The sequence below is a fragment of the Leopardus geoffroyi genome, chromosome C1 (assembly GCF_018350155.1).
Source record: "Leopardus geoffroyi isolate Oge1 chromosome C1, O.geoffroyi_Oge1_pat1.0, whole genome shotgun sequence".
NCBI lineage: Eukaryota > Metazoa > Chordata > Mammalia > Carnivora > Felidae > Leopardus > Leopardus geoffroyi.
Genome location: NC_059328.1, coordinates 106,219,772 through 106,229,609, shown reverse-complemented (window position 1 = coordinate 106,229,609; position 9,838 = coordinate 106,219,772). Strand labels below are relative to the sequence as shown.

Genomic DNA, 9,838 nt, shown 5'->3' with positions numbered 1-9,838 from the left:
CCCCCATTGGCCGTCACCACCCGCCCCGCCTTTCCCTTCCTCTGGTTGGTCCTTTTCCCGCGGGGGGCGGGGCCGTTCGCCCCAGGCACCCGGACCGGGGGTCGCGGGCCGGGGTGGGCGCGCCGGGTCACGTGGGCAGGCGGGCGGGTTGGGGGGCGGTGCACGGGAGGCCATTTTGGGGGCGTCGCGGTCGGTGCGGCTGGGCCCCAGGAGGGAGCCGCGCGCCGGAGCATCTTCTGGCCTCGGTGGGAGGCAGCCCTTCCCCCGCGCCCTGCTCCGCTGGGCCCCAGTCTGCACCGCTGTGTGCCCTCACCTGTGTCCGCACCGACCGGATTGCGCCGCTGCCCCTTTGCACAGGGTGTCTCCCCGCTCCGCCAGCGCCCTGCGACCTCAGCTCGTGTCGCAGCCTGAGCCGCGGCCCCCCTCTCCTGGCCTCCACAAATCATTGTCCAGCCTGGAACCTCTCTCTCCGTAGGATTTATCTTCCAAATTATATAATTTAATTTTTTAATCGTATCCATCGTGTGCCTCTCGTCCTGCCTTAAGCTCCACTAGGGGAAGGATCTCTTGTTTTGTTCGCCGCAACCCCGGATGCTACAACAGGGACCGGCACACAGTAGGCGCTTAATTTGTAGAATGAATGGGAACTGGGCAAACATAAATCTAACTTTACTTTGAAGGGGGATGTGCGCTTGCAATGAATAGGAACGACCCTCACTCTAAACAAAAGGGGACTCAATCCCAGGTTGTGAATCCATTTCCGAGACATGGAGAGACTGGTGCCGACCCCAGAAGAGTAAAGTCAGGTCAGGGGCTCAGCAAACTATGGGCCCCCTGCTAATAAGCTAGCTGTGGGTCAACAGCCTTACAGCTAGCTGCCTAGATTTTAACCGGAGACATATGTAAAAAGGAGATTACCTTAGGGGTGCTGGGCACTGGATATTGTTCTCACTCAGCAAATATTTATTCTGTACCTATTTCGGGTTGAAGAGGAATTTTTTTTAATGTTTATTTATTTTTGACAGAGAGAGAGAGAGAGAGAGACAGCATGAGCGGGGGAGGGGCAGAGAGAGGGAGACACAGAATCGGAAGCAGACTCCAGGCTCTGAGCTGACAGCACGGAACCCGACGCGGGGCTCTGCGCGGGGCTCGAACTCACAGACGGTGAGATCATCACCTGAGCCGAAGTCGGCCCTCAACCGACTGAGCCACCCAGGCGCCCCTGGAGAGGAATCTTAAATGCAGCTGACAGAGTCTGGTGCATTCACTGGCGCTCATTTCCTTCCCCCCCCCCCCCCCCCCCCCCCCCGCCCTCATCTCAGCGTAGCTAGTTGTGGGTCCTGGAGGATAAAGTCCACCTACCAGTTCCGTGGCTAGGATGCAAAGTCTCTGCATTCCTAGGGAAGCCTTTACAGGGATTAGAGTCCTCAAACCTGCCAGTGCCTAGGGGTGGGTACCGCAAAGAGGTGTGGGGTGGGGAACCAAGAGGAAACACCCCTCCAGGATGTGTTATCTCCAGACCAGTGGGAAGATTTAAAAAATGTGTATGTATATATGTGTATATATATATATATATATATATATATATATACACACACATATAAATGTATATATATATGATATATGTATATAACAACAATGTCCCATTGCAAATATATATATGTATATATATACACATATATACATATATATGTGTGTGTATATATATATACATATATATATATATGTATATGTATGTATGTATATATTTGCAATGGGAGACTGTTAATTGATCCAGACACTGGAAAAGTGGAAATGCCTAAAGTCTCATGGGTAACCCCTTAATAATTAGGATACTTAGTGTATTTGTAGTAAATTAGTAAACACAAAGTTAGGGTGGTAAAAAGAGACACCCCACCCCAGCGCTCTGGCCACAGATTGCAAGGAAAAACCAGGAGGCCTCAGAGTCACCATCAGTGTCTGTTCCTGAAGGAAGCACTCAATCTCAGAGGGACAACACCATCAGGCACAGGCGGTAAAGGTGACACCAAGGTCATTGTCCTGAGTTTGTGGTCCCCTCTCCTTAAGAAGTATTGCAATTTGGGGCACCTGGGTGGTTCAGTCAGTGGTGTGTCCGACTTTAGCTCAGGTCATGATCTCACGTTTTGTGATTTCGAGCCCGGAGTCGGGCTCTGTGCTGACAGCTTGGAGCTTGGAGCCTGCTTTGGATTCTGTGTCTCCCTCTCTCTCTGCCCCTCCTCCACACGCGCACTCGCTCTCCCCCCCCCCTGTCAAAAATAAACATTAAAAAAAATCACCTGTTAAATCACCTGTTAAATCTCTGGCCAATCCCTAAGGAGTGGCAGGGAGGGCTGCACAGGAAGAGTAACTAAAGATAAATAACTGGAAAAAGGTGTTGCCACTGGCTGAGATTGAAAGGACAGGAGACAAAAGGGAGCTGGGGAGGACCCAGAAGAGGAAGAATATAATAAATTAACTTTGGAACTTGCCATGTTGGAAAGTAGGTGGACATCCACCAAAAAAAAAAAAAAAAAAGTCTAGCAAACAACTGGAAATGAAGCTTAAAAGAGAAGTTAGGAGTAGAAACAGAGCCAAGAATCATCCTCAGAGATATGCAAGTTTACAAAGAGGACCAAAGAACGAACCTTTAAAAATAGGGAACACATGGGAGAAACACAAAAATCACTGAGGAAGGATTCAGAGAGGTAGGTGAAAAAGTCCATGGAAGAGAGGTGTTGGAGTAGGAGAAGAGATGGGAATTTGACATTTTGAATTTATGGTTGATTTCCCAGATGTAAGTTTCAGTCGAGGGCAGACCCTCAGCTCAGACTGCAATGACAGAAGTACTATATATCAAGAGAAGGAAAGGGTACCTTGACTTAAAGAAACACAGGGTAAAATAAAAGGGAAGTTTTACGTTTGTTTTATTTCTTTTTAGGAAGGAGAGACTTAGTTATATTTTGAGAATAAGCCAGAAGAGCTAGCAAGATTCAAGAAATAAGGGAGAGTATGTGTGAGTTAGCAAAGCCTGGACCTAGAGGAAAAGGAAAAGTCTGTGGAACTTAAATTGGAAGATCAGGTAAGGAGTGGGGAGTTGAAGATCACTTTAGTTCACCATGTCATTTGACCTGTCAGAGAAAAGGGTGATTTTGAGAGCTGGAGACTTTGTAAACCCGTTTTAGAACTGTTCTACAGGAGAATACAATAAGTGCCAAATAAATGGTTCAAATGAAGTGCTACCACAAAGCCTCCCTTTCAACTAGAAGAGGGTAGTATTTAATCTAAGTGTTGAGTAAACAGGTATGTGAAGGGGAGGAAGAATGAGGACCAGGTATTGTGCAAAGGCCCTGGGGCAGGAAAGCATAAATGTCTGTTTTGGGAATTGGAAGGAGACCCTGCAGCCTGATCAAAGAGACAGGGACATAGTGGGAAATAAGACTGGAGAGGTAGATTATAGAATAGATTATATAAAGTCTTGAATATCATGGTAAGGAATGTGGGCTTTATTTGTAATGGAGAACTGTTGAAGGTTTTTGAGTGAGAAGGTAGCAGTACTTAAAAGGGTTAATCTAGGGGTGCCTGGGTGGTTCAGTCAGTGGAGCATCTGACTCTTGATTTTGGCTGAGGTCATAATTCCAAGGTCATGGGATCAAGCCCCATGTCGGACTCTGTACTGAGCCTGGAACTTGTTTAGGATTCTCTCTCTCTCTCTCTCTCTCCCCCTCTCTCTCTCTCAAAAAAAAAAAAAAGGGGGGGGGGGTTAATCTAGGTCAGGGTCAATATGAAGAATGCAATGGCAAGACTTGGTTGAGGTAAGCCCTGCCCTGCAGTGGTAGCAAAGGGAGAGAAAGAAAGGGACCACTCACCCTGATGTCCTTCCACACACTACTCATCATGTCTTTCTGGAGCTTTGTTTACAAGTATTTTGCTCTCCAAGAGCAATAATGACATGTAATTATACTAAGGCTTGGGGCTTTTCCTGGTTGAGTAAAATTTCTGTTATGAGTGTTATTAGGAAAGATAGTAAGAAAGGTTCACTTTATATATTCACTTGATATGCTCTTCCAACCTTTGGGTTCAGGATCTCCCAAAAGTCCCCCAAAGATATTTCATTCTGACCCATGTGTTCCGCTCATTCCACAGAGATTTTATGAGTGGGCATCATTGAGGCAGAGCCCTGAGTCAGGAGCCAGAGACCTGTATTCACGTTTTACTTCTGGGAAATCTATAGTATTAGCTATGTCTCCTAAAATCTCTGGGACACCGTTTGCTCTGAAATATTAAGATGATCCCAGATTTCATAATTACATTGTTTCTTTGAGCTTCTTGGAGGGAAAAAAAAAAGTCATGTTCTGTCTTCCAACTCCTCTCTTATAGAGGGCTGGGAACATGAGTAAGTGTAACCTTATCTGATGTATATTATAACAAGGTAACTGTTTGGGACAAAGAATTCCAAGCAACCTTTTCAGCCTAAGGCCTAATCAGAGATGATCCCTAACAAGGGAAACCCCATCCCCAAGCTTTTTGTGTCATCCCACACTTGCTCACCCATTTGTCCTCCCTGCTGTCCCACCTCTAACTCTCTGAGCAACCAAATTCCAGTATGTCCAGATCTCCAGTATACATTCAAAATAAGAGTATCATTTCAAAGGAGAAAAAAAAGAGCAGGAAGACTAGATATTTTCAATTCCAAGGGAAATTAAAAGGAACAGATTCCTCCTGCATAATTTTTTTTCTGAGTTGTTAAGATGCCGTTCTGATGAGAGAGCCAGCTTGCCTCCACACACCCAAACAACAGCTGATTCCACCTCTCATCTTACTTCCCTTTCCTCATCAGTGAAGGAGGCAGAAGCTTGGCAGCGTAAACCCATACACATTCCCCAAGCCCCAAGTTCCCTCCCAGTCCATTGTGGCAGAGAGTTTCGGCACAGTCCCACCAACTGCCGGATTTGCTTAGATTCTTTATGTGAATTTCTTTTTTTTGAATGTACATCTCAAATACAGAGAGAGGGAAGAGGATATATGGACATAACATTGAATTCCGAGACAAAATAACTGGTGTAGCAGCCACGGGGACCGTGTGGCTCAGATCTCCCTTGGCGAAAGAATCTGCCATTCAACTACTGGTGTGCAGGCAGCTGTCAGCCTCCAGTTACATCACCTTTGGGATCCATTACAGTGTCAGAGGTAAGGCCCCACTGTCCCCAGGCCTGGTATGGGGGTTAGGGCTTGGCCATTTCTGCTCACTATGAGACTTCTCTACCAGACACTCTGTTCTGAAGCTTTCCATTGGGTTGACTGGAGCTTGGAAAGATCTGCATCATGAGGTTCTCCTTAACCAATTTTGCTTCCTACGTCCTTTCCTTTCAGGGGTATCAGAGCCTTCTGTATCCTTTCCTGCTTCCTTCCCCTTTTTCATTCATAGACATTAATACCCAGTGAACCTCTTGCACCCCTAATGTTGCCTCAGCATCTGTTTCCCAGACCGCCTGAATTGACTCAGGTTGGTTCCCAGAGTGGTCTGAAAAAGCAGGCAGTCAGATGGGGTTTGGGAACTGCACTACTCACTGCCTGGCTGGCAGTAAGAACCCCTCCCAGATAGTATGTGGGCTAGATAGTCTGAGACAAGATGGCGACCCAGTTGCTTTCATGGATGGTACAGTGGGAAAATGTTCCTGTGGTGTAACAATTCAGGCATGTGGGGAAGGCAGAGGGGTAGTACTGAATACAGGGACAGTGGAATTGGCTGGCTGTTATTAAGTTGCATTGAGCCCTGCCAAGAGATAACGAAAAGCTGAGAGCAGTAACCAAACATTGAAAATTAACTGTGAAGGCCAAACAGCCTCTTTGATGGGTTACAAAGAGGCCCTTATCTATAGCAGTGGGAGAGCAAAAAAAGCTGAAGACCAAACTCAGGATTTAATAGAGCTCCAGGAGGCAGATCTGTAATCAAGATCAGAGCCTTGGTTGGGAAAACCCAGAACTCTGTAACATGGAATTGGAGGTGTGTAAGTGGTGCATCCCAAAATTTTGGCTCTCACACTCCTCTAAACCCTCAGAGCCTTAAGAAGGAGCCCAAACCTCCCTATTAAGATCCAGCACTCCCTCCTTGTGAAAAGACACTACAGAGGCCTCTCCCCTGCCAGAATCTGCCCCCACCCCTTCTCCTGACTGCCAAGAACTTACTTAGGGTTAAGTTACAGCATAGTCTAACAAGAACATGCTGGTCCCAACGAGGGAAGAAAGGAACTATACCCCCAGGACTGCATGTGCTGTATAAGAACTTATGCACTCATAAGAACTAGCCAGCATATACTGGTAAGATTTGGGGGGTATCTGTGGGGTTGGTGTTTAAAAAAATTTTTTAACGTTTATTTATTATTGAGAAACAGAGAGAGGCACAGCATGAGCATGGGAGGGGCAGAGAGAAGGGGAGACACAGAATCCGAAGCAGGCTCCAGGCTCCGAGCTGTCAGCACAGAGCCCCATGCGGGGCTCGAACTCATAAATCGCGAGATCATGACCTGAGCCAAAGTCGGACGCTTAACCGACTGAGCCACCCAGGCGCCCCATCTATGGGGTTGGCGTTTAATCAAGTGGCTGAAATACAAGACTAGATACAGACTGTTTATTCACTGGGCCCACTCTTGGGGTAGAATTTAACTTGCTGGTAAAGACCTGCCTCAGTGGCTCCTAAAAACACGGAGGAGCCTTGGTGAGTGAAGTGCATCTCCCTGGACTGCCATAGCTCGGTGTAGTGGGCACATGCTAGAATCAGTTGTTATGAGAGGCCAGAAGCTCTACCACACAATGTTCCATAGAAGGTCTGGAGGAACTCCTTTACCAAGGCCATCAGGAATATGCTGGAGAAGGTACTACCAGCATCACTGTGAAACTCTGTGTGGCTTTCTTCTGCAAACCAGAGCTAACAGGAGGAGATACTGTCACAGCTATCTTCTATAGCAACAGAAGTAAAGGAGTCCCAAAGCAATAGAGGCCAAGGGGCAGCACTTAACACTTAACTGCCAGAAGCCTGGGGGGTTACAATTATCCTAATGACTGGCAAGGTTAGAGTGACAGCCCCAGGAGCATAACACAGAGCTGTGGAGATGGTTAATCGAACACGGCATCCCTGGGGGCAAGATCAAAGCACAGGTATTACTGAATATATGTAATTGAAAGAAATAGACAAGCAGGAACCTAGGGAGGGAAGTCCCAGTAAAAACTCATGATCCCTTTTCTAGCTTGCCAACCTGAGTCAGTTTTCAGATCCAAAATTCATTGGTTAAAGAGGTGGCCAGGCCTCCAAGACTGGCAATACCGTGGTAAGTATGTGCTACAATAATTCCCCAGCCCTTCCAAAAAGGGGTCTATGACTCTTTGCTCAAGTGACTGTAAACACAGGAGAGGAGAACAGCCAGGCATTTTGAGGGCTGTTGCTCACAGAACCTGAGTTGACCTTGATATCTGGAGACCCAAAGCATCATCTCACCCATCCTGTTGAGTAGAGCTTATGAAGGCCAGGTAATAAATAGAATCCTGACTAACATCCAGCTTACAATGGATTCACCCCATGTAGTCAGAAACAGGACTGTTTGGACGTCCTGCAGAACATCCCTTTCATCTGTTGATGTCATCATGCTGATCAGTCGGGATGAGGAGTAGTTTGCATACTCTAAGCCTCAGAAGACCCATCTGCTCCAGAGGAGTGTGGAAGATAATCACAACAAAGATTCGGGGGCCTACCACGTCAAAACCACAGTGAAGTTTTCAGGAATCCAGTGTTCAAGGGATGTGCCAGGACATCTCCAAAGTAAAAGACAAATTGTTGCATCTTGTATCTCTTACAACAAAGAAGGAATCACAGCACTTCAGAGGCTTCCTCATATTGTGAAGGCAACACATTCTATTCTAGAAACACTGCTCTGGCCCATACACCAGGTGCCACACAAGATGGCCAGTTCTGAGTGGGGCCTGGGGCAGGAAAGGAGTAGCCCCACTGTCTTAGTTCATGCTGCAAAAACAAAATACCACCATCTGGATGGCTTATAAACAATAAACATTTATTTCTCACAGTTCTAGAGACTAGGAAGTCTAGGATCGTGGTGCCAGTAAGTTTGGGGTTTGGTAACTGCTTCCTGGCACATAGATGGCTGTCTTTTCACTGTGTTCTCCCATGGCAGAAGGAGGAGTGGGCTTTACTTGGTCCTCTTCTTGTAAGGACACTGATCCCATTCCCAAAGGCTCCGCCCTCATGACCTAATTACCTCCCAAAGGCCCCACTTCTAACACCATTATGTTGGGTAGTAAGATTTCAGCGTATGAGTTTTGGAGGGATGCAAACATTCAGACCATAGACCCACTTACCATCACTCTCAGTGACCTATTGGGGGACTTTGTGTTTCCTGTTCCTGCAGCTCTGAGCTCTGCAGGATTAGAACTTCTAATTCACAAAGGGGCATACTCTTTCCAGAAGGATCCCATTAAATTACAAACCATGGCTGCCACCTAGGCACCCTGGACTCCTTATATATGTACAGGGAGCATAGGGTAGGGCAAGAAACTACTGTGTTATCAGGGGTAATTGACCCTAATCAGGGAAGAGATAGGACTGCTCTTACAAAGCTGGGACAGGACAGGGGCACCTGGGTGGTTCAGAAGGTCGAGCGTCCAACTTTGTTTGGCTCAGGTCATGATCTCGCAGTTCATGAGTTCGAGCCCTGCGTCAGGCTCGCTGCTGTCAGCGCAGAGCCTGCTTCAGATCCCCTGTCCCCCTCTCTGTCTATGCCCCTCCCCCAGTCACACTCATTCTTTCTCTCTCTCTCTCTCAAAAATAAATATTAAAAAATAATTTTTTTTAATTAAACAAACAAATCTGGGGCAGGATGGAGGTCCTGGTAACTTACCAGCATCCCAGTAAAGTGGGATGTACCCTACCCGGGCACTCTCGGTCCTCCCTTGCCTAGTTATGACCATGAATGGAAAAGTACAGCAACCCTGGCCTACAAAGGGTCCTCAGACCCCTCAGATCCCTCCGGAATCAGGGTTTGGGCACCAAGTGGCTATACCACTGAGACCAGTAGAGGTGATGGCTGAGGGCGAGGAAGATTTAGAGAGGGGAGGAAGGAAACAAGGAGTACCGGCAGCAGCCCTGGGACTAATAGCAGCGGTGGGGACCGTAGTTTATACCATCAGCCTCCGAGCTCCTCCTCAGGAGGAGAGGCCCCTGGAACACTTACCAAATGTGCAGGGAGAAGTGAAGCCACAGGACACAACGGGTGGGCTCTAGCAGCCAGGGAGGTGCCCATGTGGATTCCCTCCAAGAGAGTACTTTCTGTTCAGCTGCCAGAAGTGCAGCCTCCCCCACTTCAAGCTGCGGCACCTTCAGGGTGCACTGTTACATTCGAGTTGCAAGCACACTCTTCCCTGGCAGCCCCAGCCAATGACTGAGTGTGATTGGGTCCTAGCACCTAGCCATTTCCATTCAACATGGCACTCCTGTAACTGGCAGTCTTTGTGCCGATCTCTGTGCTGGGTGGGCCAAGAGTCTGTCACATCTGCATGGTGACTGGAGGTCCCCTTGCCCTGTCCTGCTTCCTCCCTCTTTCACAGGTGTTACCCTTAATAAACTCCTTACATTCCTAACTTTGTCTCAGCATCTTTCCCAAAGGACCCAAACTGACACACTCAGGCAATAAAATAATGTTAAACAAAAAATGAAAACTACATGTATATGTGTGTACACACACACACATTACAATCACAAAGTTTTTTTTAATGTTTATTTTTGAGGGGGTGAGGGGTAGAGAGCAAGGCAGACAGAGGATCCAAAGTGGGC

At 47.3% G+C, this 9,838-nt stretch overlaps 1 long non-coding RNA gene across 1 annotated transcript; it reads left to right on the top strand.

The window, feature by feature from the left end:
- Positions 1-190: 190 nt before the first annotated feature.
- LOC123598696 lies at positions 191-8,707 on the top strand. Its single transcript, XR_006712750.1, has 4 exons — positions 191-616; positions 2,939-3,079; positions 5,005-5,187; positions 7,580-8,707. It is a non-coding gene; the product is annotated as an uncharacterized LOC123598696 (long non-coding RNA).
- Positions 8,708-9,838: the final 1,131 nt, after the last annotated feature.